Below are 15,234 nucleotides of genomic sequence, written 5' to 3'. Positions count from 1 at the left end.
GACTAACTCAAAATAACCTGTTCCTTAGCTGGGCTCTAGTATTACAATATTGAAAATGTGACCATACCATGCCTCTGTGGTTATGTTCCACTAATAAGTTAAACTCTAAAACATAATAAAGAGCAAACAAGGATATGAAAAAATTAATTAAGAAAAATCAGCTATATTCAATATCCGGTGTATGTATTCCTGAATTAGAGGAAAAGCCTCAAAATCTAGAGGAACACTCTATCGTTGATTATATCAACATAGGAGGTCCCCTAAATCATCATGGGCAAAAACCTCTTTCAATATGGCTAAATATGCTCAAAAATCTTTTTAAATATGAACTCTCATGCTCAAGAAATTACCATATATCGAGTGAAAATTCACTAATCGATACTTAGCTTTAAACAGTCAGTGAACACCAACCACGGCCCAACTCCGGCCAAAGTTTCGAAGTACTGCCTCAGGGTGCCGCGGTGTTTGACTGTAAAAAATCTGTGAAGAAAAAAGAAAGAAAACATACGTCAGTGCAGTCCTCTCGAACTTACAGAGCCAAAAGAGCTTCATAAATTCTTACAAGATCCTTATCCAGGACTCTCGTGTCAAACTGATCACAAAATGGCTAACGTTCTTTTATGCCTTGACGTCAGACGCCTTCATTTAAGCTCCACCCTTAAGGGTGTTCTCGATCCAAAATACCAGATGGAAATAAAAACAAAACCAAAAAATCAAAAAAGATTTTCAAAGAAAAAAGTTTTCAAAAAAATTGGTTCCATTCCATTTTTGGCTTAGGTTTATCGACGACATTTTTTGTCTCTGGTGTGGTAATAAAGAAGAGCTTGAAGCTTTTGTGGTCTTTTTGAATAGCTGCCATGCATCTTTAAAATTTACCATGCAATGTAGTACACATGCTATTTCTTTTTTGGATGTCTCTATCATTAAAAAAGATAGAGCGTTTCATACTACAGTCCATCGAAAAGAAACAGACAGAAATACTCTTCTATACTATGACAGCTGTCACCCTAAAAATTTGAAAAACAGTTTGCCATTCTCTCAATTTTTAAGGTTTAGACGCATTTGTTCTGATCTGTCTGAGTTTAAGAATAAAGCAAAAGATTTAAGCTTACGTTTAAAAGATAGAGGTTATCCTAAGGAAATTATACAGCAGGCTTATAAACGTGCTAAGTATAATAATAGAGATTATCTCTTTCTTCCCAAACAAATCAATGTTAATGATAATGAAGACAATTTAACCTGTGTGTTACGATATTCTAACACAGCTCAAAAATTTGCCAATATTATTAGATCGAATTGGCATGTTATACAGACATTACCTGGTTTTGAAAATAGTAAATTGAGACTGGCATTCAGCAGAGGACGTAATTTAAAAGAAATTTTGGCGCCTTCTGTTTTACGACATTCTACTTCCTTGGATAGCAATGCTATGGGTCATATAAAATGTGGACAGTGTGCAATGTGTTCCATTATGCTGGAAGCCACAGAATTTTGTGATCCTCAAACGACACGAAAGTACGTTTTACATCACAATACCTCCTGTGCATCTGATTGGGTGGTTTATTGCATCCAATGTAGTTGCAATAAACTATATGTTGGTCAGACTTCCCGCAAACTATCTATTAGATTGGGTGAACATAAAAGCAACATCATTACAAGAAAAACTACAGCTCCTCTTGCTGTTCATTGTAATAAAGAAGGTCATTCTTTTGAGAGTTTGAAATGTATTGTACTACAACAATTGAAATGGCATCCAGGAGGTGGAGATAAGAAGCTCCTTCTATTGAGAATGGAACAACGTTGGATTTTCCGTCTGCATACTTTGCACCCATTTAGTCTGAACTCAAAAATGGAATGGAACCAATTTTTTTGAAAACTTTTTTCTTTGAAAATCTTTTTTGATTTTTTGGTTTTGTTTTTATTTCCATCTGGTATTTTGGATCGAGAACACCCTTAAGGGTGGAGCTTAAATGAAGGCGTCTGACGTCAAGGCATAAAAGAACGTTAGCCATTTTGTGATCAGTTTGACACGAGAGTCCTGGATAAGGATCTTGTAAGAATTTATGAAGCTCTTTTGGCTCTGTAAGTTCGAGAGGACTGCACTGACGTATGTTTTCTTTCTTTTTTCTTTACAGATTTTTTACAGTCAAACACCGCGGCACCCTGCGGCAGTACTTCGAAACTTTGGCCGGAGTTGGGCCGTGGTTGGTGTTCACTGACTGTTTAAAGCTAAGTATCGATTAGTGAATTTTCACATGATATATGGTAATTTCTTGAGCATGAGAGTTCATATTTAAAAAGATTTTTGAGCATATTTAGCCATATTGAAAGAGGTTTTTGCCCATGATGATTTAGGGGACCTCCTATGTTGATATAATCAACGATAGAGTGTTCCTCTAAATTTTGAGGCTTTTCCTCTAATTCAGGAATACATACACCGGATATTGAATATAGCTGATTTTTCCACTAATAAGTTAAACAAATAACTGACTTTCTTGAAAGGGTTATATAAACTTTGGATGCATGGCTAGGGACAGAAACATACATGTATTTATTCAATATCACAGTTCCGCATATACAGCCACAAAACAACCTTTTAGGGTGGATAGTGTTCACAATGAGCTCCTTTTATTATATTGACCAGATAGAAAGAAGAGTTTTCAGTTTTGGCACATTATAAGTAATCAGAAGAACAAAATATAAGAAAACCAATGGACTGCATTAGGGGTTTATAGTCCATTTAGTTATGTTTAAACAAAAGAGATCTACATGAAACAAAATATTTTTATTTTTGATTTATAAAACCACTTGGCCCGCTCGTATGGGAGCCATATTTGGAGAACTTGAATCCTCATGGGCGCAGCCTCATCATCAATGATTTATAAACAATTTAAAAAAATTATTTTCTCCTCCGTTTCTTCTTTATTTCCTGTTAAGGTGCTGTGGATGGGGGGGGGGGGGGGTTGTGAGGGGTTTTGAACTTAAGGTAGTGATTCGTCTTGGTATGGAGTCTGTCATTACTAGTTAGGGGAGGGTAAGAGGGGGGTTAAGGTCGCATGGTTGTACTGTTTCATTAATAAAAAGGGGGGGTAAGGGAGAGGGAGGATGCTCTACGGGGGGGGGGGGGGAGGGTGTGAGTAGCTCGAATGTGTTTTTGATGTTGAATCTAAGGGGGTTAACCTTTATGTTGTTGGGAGGGTTAAATGTAATACAAGCTTGATGACAGATGGGTCTTTTTTGGCGACTGTTGTGTGTATTCAGTTTTCACACATGTGGGTGTGTTTTTTTTTTTTTTAACTTTTCTATTTGTGAACTATTACTATTGGTTGTCGTCAATAAAAAACGTTGAAACATAAAACCACTTGGCCCTGAAACATGTTCAAAACAGAATAATCAATTTGTGTATCTAAAATGTAAACTTCTACAAAACAGATGAAGATGTGATTCCATGTGCCCCAAAGAAAGAAGAGTTTAATTGTACTTCCATTTAATGTCAATATATTCCATCTTTATGACACCATGCTTCCCAAGGCAGAGTACAACAACAGTGAAGATGAACTCATCAGGAAACGAGATATCCTCACTGAAATTTCGCCATCAGTATTGTATAGAACAGTGTACAAAAATTAGAACAAAATACAGAGTTTATAAGTGCTGGTTCTACCAGCTACAAAATTTTTTAAAGCTGTTTTAGTAATATTCAATTTTTATTTCATGATATTTATATCTAGATATGGAAAGCTTTCAAGCAAATTAAAAAGCTGTCAAATAAGTTAAAAAAACATCTTTTGTCCTCCACCTTTTAAGGCACTGCCTATACAACTGGAACAGCTTTAGATTTTTTACAGAGGGACCAGGCAAAGGAAGTCTGTTATCTCTAATAATCTTTTCTTATTGTTTTCAATAGCATTTGCTATTGTTTTGGGTGTATTACTGGCTTCAGCTCATATCACGGAGTAGATAGGATCACCCCGTCTCCTATTTTCTTCAGCCTCCTTGTTAAACCTCCTTGTCTTAAACCCAAGAACGTTGGATGAACAGAGATGGCATGATGTCAAAAAGTTGAAGCCCTCTCCCTCATAAAGCAGCCCTATTGGTTTGTTCAAAATAAACTAGTTGAGCTGCTGTATGTGCCAAGGAGGTTTTGCATGTGGTATGGTCATTGTTCATTGTTATTTTGACTGTTACAGTAAAGAAAAATGGTCCTGAGTATCTGAAGAATAGGATGAACCTCCAAAACACACTGCCAAGGACAATAAGGTCCTCCTGAGGACTTTCACTAACCACACCCTAAAAGACATTACACAATGTGATACCCACAAGTGAGCCTTCTCCGGAGTAGCCCCCACACTCTGGAATGCATTGCCTGAAAGGCTCCGCTTAACACAAGACTATCTCTACTTCAGGAAGCAGGTGAAAGCTTTGCTCTTCAACCATATCTTTAATGGAAGAAGTAACTAACTTGTTAGTCTCACTCACTCACACAAGGAGTGATTCAGGCTGCACATACTGCAGCGGGACATGTTTATCCACTCCTACCCTAGCTGAGATAATATTTAACCATCTCTCTGACCTCATGTGCAACTTTCTTCAAATCAGTCACCTCACTTTCTAACTCTTCCTACTTTCTTACCCATCTATAACTTGGCCTTACCCTTCATTACCAATTATAATGTTCTATTACGTATTGTGTTGAAATTGCAAGTAGTATACCATGCCGTACTTTGTATTTATTTATTTAGATTTTGCTCACACCTTTTTCAGTAGTGGCTCAAGGTAAGTTACATTCAGGTACTCTGGATATTTCTCTGTCCTAGGAGGGCTCACAATCTAATTTTGAGGCCAAGATCACAAGGAACAGCAGTGGGATTTGAACCGGCCACCTCTGGATTGCAAGACTGGTGCTCTAACCACTAGGCTAGTCCTCCACTCCATTGTTAGTTGAATATTTTTACTGCTGTAATTGCCTATTGCTCATGTTTGATCTATTCTTACTGTACACCGCCTCGAGTTAATTCCTTCAAAAAGGCAGTAAATAAATCCTAATAATAATAAATAAACTTGTACAGCTTTTTGGATGTACATAGAAGAGCAATCACAACAGAATAACATTTCATCGGTTAGAGTACTATTTTGTTCTAAATCATAATCAGTGTCATGTGGAAGGGGCTGGTTATAGGGACACCTTCACAGTTATCGTATTCCTGCAGAGATATTTTTTCACCTAGTAAAAGGGCCACCAAAACAGACATCATGTTATGAGAATCAGGTGCTCAACATTCAGAGTTACATAAGTACATAAGTAATGCCACACTGGGAAAAGACCAAGGGTCCATCGAGCCCAGCATCCTGTCCAACACAGTGGCCATTCCAGGCCAAGGGCACCTGGCAAGCGTCCCAAATGTACAAACATTTTATACATGTTATTTCTGGAATTGTGAATTTTTCCCAAGTCCATTTAGTAGAGTTCTTATTTCTTAGGACAAAGGTTTTTGTTAAACAGGTTGAAACCTGGGAGCATTTTATTTTTTTTATTTATTTATTTATGTTACATTTGTACCCCGCGCTTTCCCACTCATGGCAGGCTCAATGCGGCAGGCAATGGAGGGTTAAGTGACTTGTCCAGAGTCACAAGGAGCTGCCTGTGCTGGGAATCGAACTCAGTTCCTCAGTTCCCCAGTTCTGATTTAGATTGTAAGCTCTTGAGCAGGGACTGTCTCTTCTTCATGTTCAATTGTAAAGCGCTGTGTACGACTGGTAGCGCTATAGAAATGATTTGTAGTAGTAGTAGCATTTAAAATTCTTTTTTCCTGTGCTAGTTATCACTGATTTATAACAAGGCTGTGTGAGACCTCAAGAGGTCAGCTAGCCCAAAAGTTCTCAAGCGGGCCCTCAAGTACACTAAAACTAGTGAGTGTTCAGAGTATGCACAATGAATATACATGAGATAAATATGCATCTGATAACAACATTTACTTACTAATTACCCAAATCAGAACATAAAGTAGAAGTTGCTGTTGACTTTGGCAATGTATAGGTATCTGTTCTGGTGTGTGCATGTGATAATGTTTGAGCAACTGTCTATATTTATGGCTATGATTTCTGAATATGCTACATCATTTTACATGCCTACTTGGGTGTATAGTGTTCACTATGAGCTCCTTTTATTATCAACCAGAAATCAGAGCTAAAAGTTTTTAGTTTTGGCACAGTAAAAGTCATCACAAGAAAAACATTCAAGACCACCAATGGACTGCAGTAGGGGCTTATAGCCCGTTTATTTATGTTTAAACAAATGAGAGATCTGCATGAAAGAAAATATTTATTTTTATTATTTTGACTTATAAAGCCACTTGTCCCTGAAACATGCCCAAAACAGAATAATCTATTTGTGTATCTTAAATGTCTTTATCTGCCATCATTTACTTTGTTACTATCAGACTCATTTTTGAAAAAGATGGACGTCCAAAAAGCGACATAAATCAGCACTTGGACGTCCATCTCACAGAGGCGTCCAAATCGTTATAATCGAAACCCGAATTTGGACGACTTTCTCGGAAGTCCGTCGCAAGGACGTCCAAATCTCAAGGGGGCATATTGGAGGCGTGTTCGAGGCAAGACTTGGGCGTTCCTAAGACTTGGACGTCTTTGAGCTATAATGGAACAAAGCAAAGACGTCCAGGACTAAAACTTGGACGTTTCACCCAGACCTGTTTTTATTATGAATAAGGCACAAAAAGGTGCCCGACATGACCAGATGACCACTGGAGGGAATTGAGGATGACCTCCTGTTACTCCCCCAGTGGTCACTAACCCCCTCCCACCCTCAAAAAACATGATTAAAAATATTACTTGCCAGCCTCAAATGTCATACTCAGGTCCATGACAGCACGTGCAGGTCCCTGGAGTAGTTTAGTAGTAGGTGCAGTGCACTTCAGACATGTGGACCCAGGCCCATACCCCCCACCTGTTACATTTGTGGAGGAAACAGCAAGCCTTCTAAAACCCACCAGAAACCCTCTGTAACCACATATAGGTGCCCCCCTTTCCCCTTTAAGGGCTATGGTAGTGCTGTACAGTTGGGGGTAGTGGGTTTTGGGGGGGGGTTGGGGGGCTGTGTACTGGTGAGCATTTTATGAAGTCCACTGCAGTGCCCCCTAGGGTGCCCGATTGCTGTCCTGGCATAAGTCTACTAAAAATGCTGGCTCCTCCCACGTCCAAATGGCTTGACTTTGGACATTTTAGACTTGGACATCTTTGCATTCGAAAATGGCTGAAAATCAAAGACATCCAAATCCAAGGACGTCCATGGTATTTTCGAACACAAAGATGGACATCCTTCTTTTTTTAAAAATGACCTTTTCCCCGCTTCCAAATTTGGACATTTTACAAAGATGTCCAAATTCCAACTTAGACATTTCTTTAAAAAATGCCCCTTTATGCATGTTATGTAAACTTTTAAAAGAGATGAAGATTTGAGTCCATGTACCCCAATGAAAAAGAGTTTAGTTTTACTTCCATTTAATTTCAATATAGTCCAGGCTTCCCAAGGCAGATTACAACAACAGTTAAGGTTAACCCATCAGGCTATCCTCACTGAGCTTTGGCCATTTATTACTGTATTCTATAGAACAGTATAGAAAAATGAGCACAAAATAGAGTTTATTACTGCTGTTTCTATCAGCTACATTCAGTTTTTATGCTGTTTTAGTGATTTTTAATGGTATTTCAGGATATATAGCTACATAAGGGAAGCTTACAAATAAACAAAAAAGCTGACAAATTAAAAAGAAATCTACACATAGGCAGTCATAAGCATTTGCTATCTTTATTGTCATCATAAGCAAAAATAAAGGCATATAGCGCTGCATTGAAATCCACAATACAATACTGCAAATAGCAGAGCAAGATCTGGAGCACCAAAACACATCTTGAACATAACCCTCTCCCCCCTTCACAGACCCCTAGAAAACTCCCCCAACCCCTCCTAACGAAAAGAATGCAAAACAAAACCTCCTTGTATAAACCGCACAAGTTAGTCACTTTTTTTCTATAGCGTTTGCAAATGTTTTGGACATACCAATATGATGGTAAGCTCCACCCACTGGCTTCAGGCTCAGCCCATATAACTGGCTAGATAGCCTCTTGTTGCGTGATGAGTAAAATATCTTCTTTCCTGTTAGTGCATGAGTAGGGATTGGCTCACACACTGACAGAAAAGGGAACATTTAAAAAAAAAAACCACCACCACCAACAAAAAAAACACAGTTGGTCTCCTCCCTTAAAAATATAACCTGATGGAGCCCCCCCTCCTCCCGTGACACTTCTGACACCTGTCCTCCCCACCCCAAAGAGTTCCCTGATGACCCAAGAGGACACTTCAATTTCCTTCCCTTCCTGTGTACCTTCAACATCAGGGTGGCTTGAGTGTTGCCCACTCACTCCTACCTCCATGACACCATCTTAGAAAATAGTGGCAACTGACCCTCCCTGGTGGTGCATCTGCCCAGGCCACCATTTTGCAAGACTATGGCAAGGAGGCAGGAGCAGGTGGACATCCCCTTTGCCTCCCCAAATTAGAAGTGCACAGTGGGGGATGGGGAGAATTTTGAGGATATCTGGGGGTCCAATTCAGCCTCCACTATAGTTTTTGTGGGAGGGTTTAAGGAGACAGGAATACACAGGGCTATGCTGCCCTGAAAAGCCAAAACCTAGTTGAGAATGTAAAGATGAAAAAAGTTTGTCTTCAGCTCTGCAGCGCTGAAGGCATGCTGCTTCCTTCAACCACCCGAACCCTCTGTAGCATCCTGCCTCCTGACAGAACTTCCTGTTCCCCAGCAGGATGCTACAGAGAGGCTTTGTGTATTGTGTGGCTAAAAGAAACGGCATTCCTTCAGTGCTGCAGCGCTGAAGGCAATGTCAGAGAGCAGAGAATAATCACAATTCACCACTTCTGGGCTCCAGCAATGCTGCTGCTTCGAGCCCCCCTTGCCCTGGACCCATACCTCTGCGGTTACTTTTGGGTCATGGGTGTGGCTCCATCTTCCACACATCGCTTGGGAACAGCACAGCAGCAGAGCTGACCCGGACCGGGACCCAGCAGCTGGTCTTTGCAGCCCAGGTATACCCGCAAAGGGAGCCAGACCTGGCATTAATGTGCATTACATTTTTTTTTAATTGTTTATTTATATTTTAAATCAAATTAAACAAATTGTTACATTTGAACAGGCAATGCAGACAAAAACAGTATTTTTATGAGAGACATTATTTCCTCCCATAAAAGGCAAAATTATCAAAGAAAAAACATATTACTCTTCTTTAGACCACAACATAAGGGGGGGGGGGGGAGGTCTACCAAATAAAGAAGACTAAAGTTTATAAGCAATTAAACAGTGGTAATATGCATAGCATGCAACCTATCTTATGTTAATTCCTAATTTTCTTCAAATGGGTCAACGGTTAGCCAATTTCTTCATATTTATAAATACTTTTAACTGCTCTGGTTGGTGGAAAATATATTTTAAGCCCAGATACTTTACAACCCATTTACAGGGGTAATTAAGGTAAAAGGAGGCCCCTATAGATGGAACTTCTGTTCTCAGTACTAAAAACAGCTTCCTCCTTTCTTGAGTTTGCTTAGTTATATCAGGGTATATCCATACTCTTTTACCCCTAGGGTATATCCATACTCTTTTACCCCTAAACAATGTCTGCATTTTTTTGAAGTATAACCGTAACACAGCATCTAAATCTTGCTGAAAAATAAAAGACGCAATTAGAGTTGATCTTTCAGAGTTTACACTTAAAGTTGTCTCTAATATCTCGGTAATATTCAAAGATTCATCTTGATTTTTCTTTGAAATAGCTGTCTAGATCTAGCCAAACAGGACAGCTCAAAAGCTATCTTTGCTTCTAGTCACTTGGCATCTCTAATAGAGGTCTCTTCTTTCTAAAGTTAAAGCTCTTCCTTTTAAGTTCCTTCCTGCCCTAACAGGAAGGTAGTGTTAATTAGCTCCAACTGGGACTTTGAGTCAGCTTCCCCAGCAACTCTCATCACAGCCCTCCTGGCTTTAGAGCACATGAGCTTATGGGACTTGTAGTCCCAACTCCTTTTAAAGGGACACCTAAGTTAAGCATAAAAAGAATATTACCTGCTTCTTCCATTTTTCCTCCTACCTGTGCAGCTGCCCCTGGGCTGCACACTACAATATAGTCTCACCATTTATAATTATCTTGCCCTCATACCACCAGCCTTAACTCTCTCACCTTTATATTGCTTTATCTAGTCTTCTCATCTTTGTTTCTTTCTTGACCTTCTTCAATTCTTTCCTAGTTTCTTCTTTTATTTATTAATTTCTCCTACCTTTTCCCTTGTATTTCTTTTTCCACATTTCCTTTCCCCTCTGATTTATGTATCTTTCTTCTGCTATCTCATTTGCCCCTCTGTTTACAAAGTTATGCTAGCAGCTACTGCACGGCATTGCCAACACAGCCCACTCTGTGTTGGCAGTACTGCACTGCCAGCTGCTAGTGCAACTTTATAAACAGGGGCCTTAGTCTCTCAGCGTTTCTTCTAGATTTTTTTCACTTTATTTTGCTTATTTCTAAGTTCCATTCATTATGTTTACTTTTTCTATGTTTTTTTTCATTATCCTACAATTACTCTTCCATTCTCCCCTCCCTCCTCACCCTTTGCTCCTCTCTTCCCCTATGCATTCCTTCCTCCATCTCCATACATCCCTCCTTTTCCTCCATACCATCTTTTCCCTCCTTCTTTCTCTCTCTACTTTTGCCCCTATTCATCTCTCAAACCTTGCTTTTCTTTCTCCCTTCTCACTACTCTCTGTAACCTTCTTCCTCTACTCTTGCCTTTTTTCATCTTTCTTCCCACTACATCCCTCCTTCTCCTTTCTTCTACCCCAGATCTCACCTCCCACTTTTCCTCCCCTTGTCTTTCTGGCACTCTCTCTCTCTCCTCCTATCCTTCCTTCCCCATTTTCCCCAGCACACACTCTGACCCCAGCCATTATCCCTCTCCTTCACCATTCCCCAACCCAGCATGCTTTTCCTTCCTCCCTCCATCCCCATCTCATCTCTCCCCCCTCGCTCAACTCTTGTGGGACTCCCAAACATATCAAACAGTGCCATCCTCAAGCTGCGCTTCTCCTCAGTCTACGATGGCTACCAACCACCATGGCTCTGGGGCTAGAAGGACGTGCATGTGTTCACACCCCATACTCCAATGACAGGCACTATTTTTGGGCCCTCGATGCATCACATTATAGACATTATATTTTCTCACAGCAATTTGGAAGCATTTAAGAGTGATCACAGCATTTAGAGGGGCATTGCCCACACCTACCCAAATTCCACCCGAGGGCCGCCAAGAGACACAACCGGGCCCAGGGCAGGACTAGACCACCATGTGCGTACCCCCTGGGCCACTGTCGCCCCCGCAACTTTCTGTCTCTGAGTCACTGCTGCACTGCTCCCTCGCTCTGTTTTCTCCTGCTCCAGTCCTCCTGTGTGCCAGGAGGAGACTCGGGACCCAGATGATTGCATTCATGTAATCATCCAGGTCCTGGGCAGCATGCAGGAGCAGGAGAGGACAGACCCAGAATCAGGCAGGAAGAAACTTTCCAGCGCCAGGTCCAGACCCCTCTTGGAGGCCAGGCCTGGGGAATTTTGTCCCCCCTGCTCCCCCCCCCCCCCCCAGCAGCCCTGTTCCACCCATGATAGGAGGCAACACACTGTTATGGACTGGAAAATGGTTAAGATAGGAAACAGAGAATAGGACTACCTATAAATGATATGGAAAAAAAAGAGCTATGAGATGATCAGAATTGCATATGACTCAAAATTGAAAGCTGTTATGGGATGAGTAAATTGTGAGGAACTGCAGGAGGATCTTGTGACACTGAGCATCTAAATAGCAGATGACATTTAATGTCAACAAGTGTAAAACTATTCATATAGGGGAAAAAATAGGAAAATCCTAAGTGCAGGTAAAGGATACTGTGTTGCACAGTAGAGTCACCACCCAGGCAAGGATCTTGGAACTCATTTTGGATCCTCATTTTGTTATGCATCAGTAGTTTAAAACAGAATATTAGGAATTCAGAAAGGAATGGAGATAATGCCTCTGTATCAATCCATGGTGTAGCCACACTTTGTGTACTGTATACAGTTCTGATTTTCCCAGTACAAAAAAGCTGAATAGACTAGGGTGCTTCACCTTGAAGAAGGAGTTCTCAGCCCAGTCCTTGGGACACATCTAGTCAGTCAGGTTACCCTCAATGAATATGCATGAGATAAATTTGCATACAAATCTGCCTGATGCATATTCATTGTGGATATCATGAAAACCTGACTGGCAAGGTGCGTCTCGAGAACTGGGTTAAGAATCCCTGCCTCGGAGGCACAGAAGCTCTGTGGGTGCTTTGACCACCCCTAACATTGAACAAATTCCTTGACTGTGTCCAGGGAGAGGTAATTTCTACTGGGTTTAGCACCCTCAATAGTTCTGAAAAGTTGGCTCCTGTGCTTGGAGAAGAGATGGCTGAGAGGAGATAAGTGACATGATCACATCCCACTATATCTTCAAAATCGTTACAGGTTACCAGTACAATACAGGGCTAAATTTAAAACTCTGTCTGATCTTCAAGACCCTTATAGGAAATGGGCCAGAGCAGCTGAGGAACAGGATCTCCCTCTATATACCTTCAAGGAGTATCCTTAACCACACCCTCTCCAAAGGCGATTATGATGTGACATCTGTCAACAAGCCTTCTCTGGAGTAGCTCCCACACTCTAGAATGCACTCCCTGAAAGGCTTCACTCAACACAAGACTATTTCTACTGCAGAAGGCAAGTAATGGAAGAAGCAACTAACTTGCTAGTCTCACACATAAACCCCTGGATACTATAGATGGCAACTACAATTTCACCCAAAAAGGGTGCATGGCCATGGGAAGGTTGTGGGTGTTCCTACAAATTACACGCACTGTTATAGAATATGCCCAATCTACGCCTAAGTTAGGCGCAGGCATTTACACCAGGATTTAGCTGGCATAAATGGTTGCACCTAAATTTTAGTCATGGGAGAGAGTGCTACGCATATTCTATACATCACACCTAACTTAAGGCAAGGTTTATTGTCAGCACTGATTTTTTAGGCACCATATATAGGATCTGGTCCAAAAGGACTAACACCAGCTACACATACTACAGCAAGATTTGCTTAACCTCTACCCTGCTGAGATATTCAAGCACCTTTCTGACTTCATGTGCAACTTTGTTTAACTTAGTCCCCTAATTCTCCATGTTACCTGTCCAATTATACTCTATGCTATTAAAATGTTTCATTATGTATTGTGACATCTTAATAATATGTACTTGTTTGAATATTTTTTTTCTCTGCTGAAATTGTCTATTGCCTATGTCCAGATTCTTCTTGTACACGGCCCTGGGCGAATTTCTTCAAAAGGGCAGTGGAGGAGTGGCCTAGTGGTTAGAGCACAGGTCTTGACATCCAGAGGTGGCCAGTTCAAATCCTGCTGCTGCTCCTTGTGATCTTGGGAATCACCAACCCTCCATTGTCTCAGGTACAAAATTAGATTGTGAGCCCTCCAGGAACAGGGAAATACCCAGTGTAACTGAATGTAACTCACCTTGCGCTACTACTGAAAAAGGTGTGAGCAAAATCCAAATTAAACAAAAATAAATCCTAATTAATGAATACAATAGTAAAAGACATTCCTTTAAACTAATATGTAGCACATTTCAAACAAATCAGAGAAAGTGTTTTTTTTCACTCAACAGATAATTAAGCTGCGTAATTATTTACTGGAAGATTTGGTCAAGATAACATAGCTGGCTTTAAAAGGGATTTAGACAAAACCCTTCAAGACATAAACCATTATTAGCCACAACTATGAGCAATAAAGAATGGACCTACTCTTTGGGATATTGCTGGGTATTTGTAACCTGGTTTGGATACTTTTAGAGACAGGGTGCTGGTCTTGATGTACCATACAGGTTCTGAGCAAAGGTTAATTTGAATGGTTTATCCCATTTTGCATAGGATGTCAAAGTCAGCTGTTCATAGTGTCCCAGATTTCTTCAAGGGCAGCCTTCAAGAGCAGCAAACAGGCCAGATTTTCAGGACATCCATAATGACTATTGTATGCATGAGAAACATTTGCATGCAAATCTTTCTCAACTATACATATTCATTATGGATATCCTGAAACTCTTGTTTGTTTGCAGCCTTTGAGGACTGACCTTGGACAAGCCAATATAATACATTGTAATGAGGCAATCACCAAAGATCTCCTTTAGTGAGCAGGTTTTTGGTAAAACATCCCCTAGCACTATCTAAGACTGGCACCTTTAGAGCATATGAGAAAAAGGACCGAGAGGGGAAGCTCAATTTCCATGGCTAACAAAGTAGTACATCATGCTTCCCAGGAGAGACTGGGGGGAGGGATCCTCGCATTGGCATAAGTATTGCCATACTGGGAAAGACCAAAGGTCCATCAAGCCCAACATCCTGTTTCCAACAGTGGCCAATCCAGGTCACAAATACCTGGCAAGATGCCAAAAAAGTACAAAACATTCTATACTGCTTATCCCAGAAATAGTGGATTTTCCTCAAGTCCATTTAATAACGGTCTATGGACTTTTTCTTTAGGAAGCCGTCCAAACCTTTTTTAAAGGTTTGCAAGGTTTCCAACAAACCCAGCTTCCAACAAACCCTGCTGAGCCATTGAAAGGAGAGCAGCAAGAGCAGGCCTGTGAGCTCCTCAGAGAACCCAAAGACATGGAGTATCTGGAGGAAAGAGCACCTAGACTAAAAGCAAAACTAAATGAACAATATAAAACTGTACTGGTAGCAGCCCTGTGGGATGCCCACAATGTCCAAGAAAACTGTGAAGTGGGAGGTGGGCAGACCCCACAGGAGTGGAAGCCATGTCAGTAGAACTGTCAGAGGCTGGAAGATTAGGTCTTACAATCCTTAAAGACTAGGTAGAGTATATGGACTAAAAGAATTACAAGTTTCTTGCTGTTGAAGTTTTTTTTCCTTTTGCTTTGGGTAAAAATAAAGGCAGAAAAATCTGGACTGTCTCAGTTTAGAGCCTAGGAGTGTATTTGGTAAGCAGTGAATGATAATATACCTAGAACAGTGCTGGAGTGCTGGTGGACAGGTGGACCTGGACACTACAACATATAAGG

This window comes from Microcaecilia unicolor, chromosome 1 (assembly GCF_901765095.1).
Source record: "Microcaecilia unicolor chromosome 1, aMicUni1.1, whole genome shotgun sequence".
In the NCBI taxonomy this organism is placed as follows: Eukaryota; Metazoa; Chordata; class Amphibia; order Gymnophiona; family Siphonopidae; genus Microcaecilia; species Microcaecilia unicolor.
Note: the sequence above shows the minus strand (reverse complement) of the source record.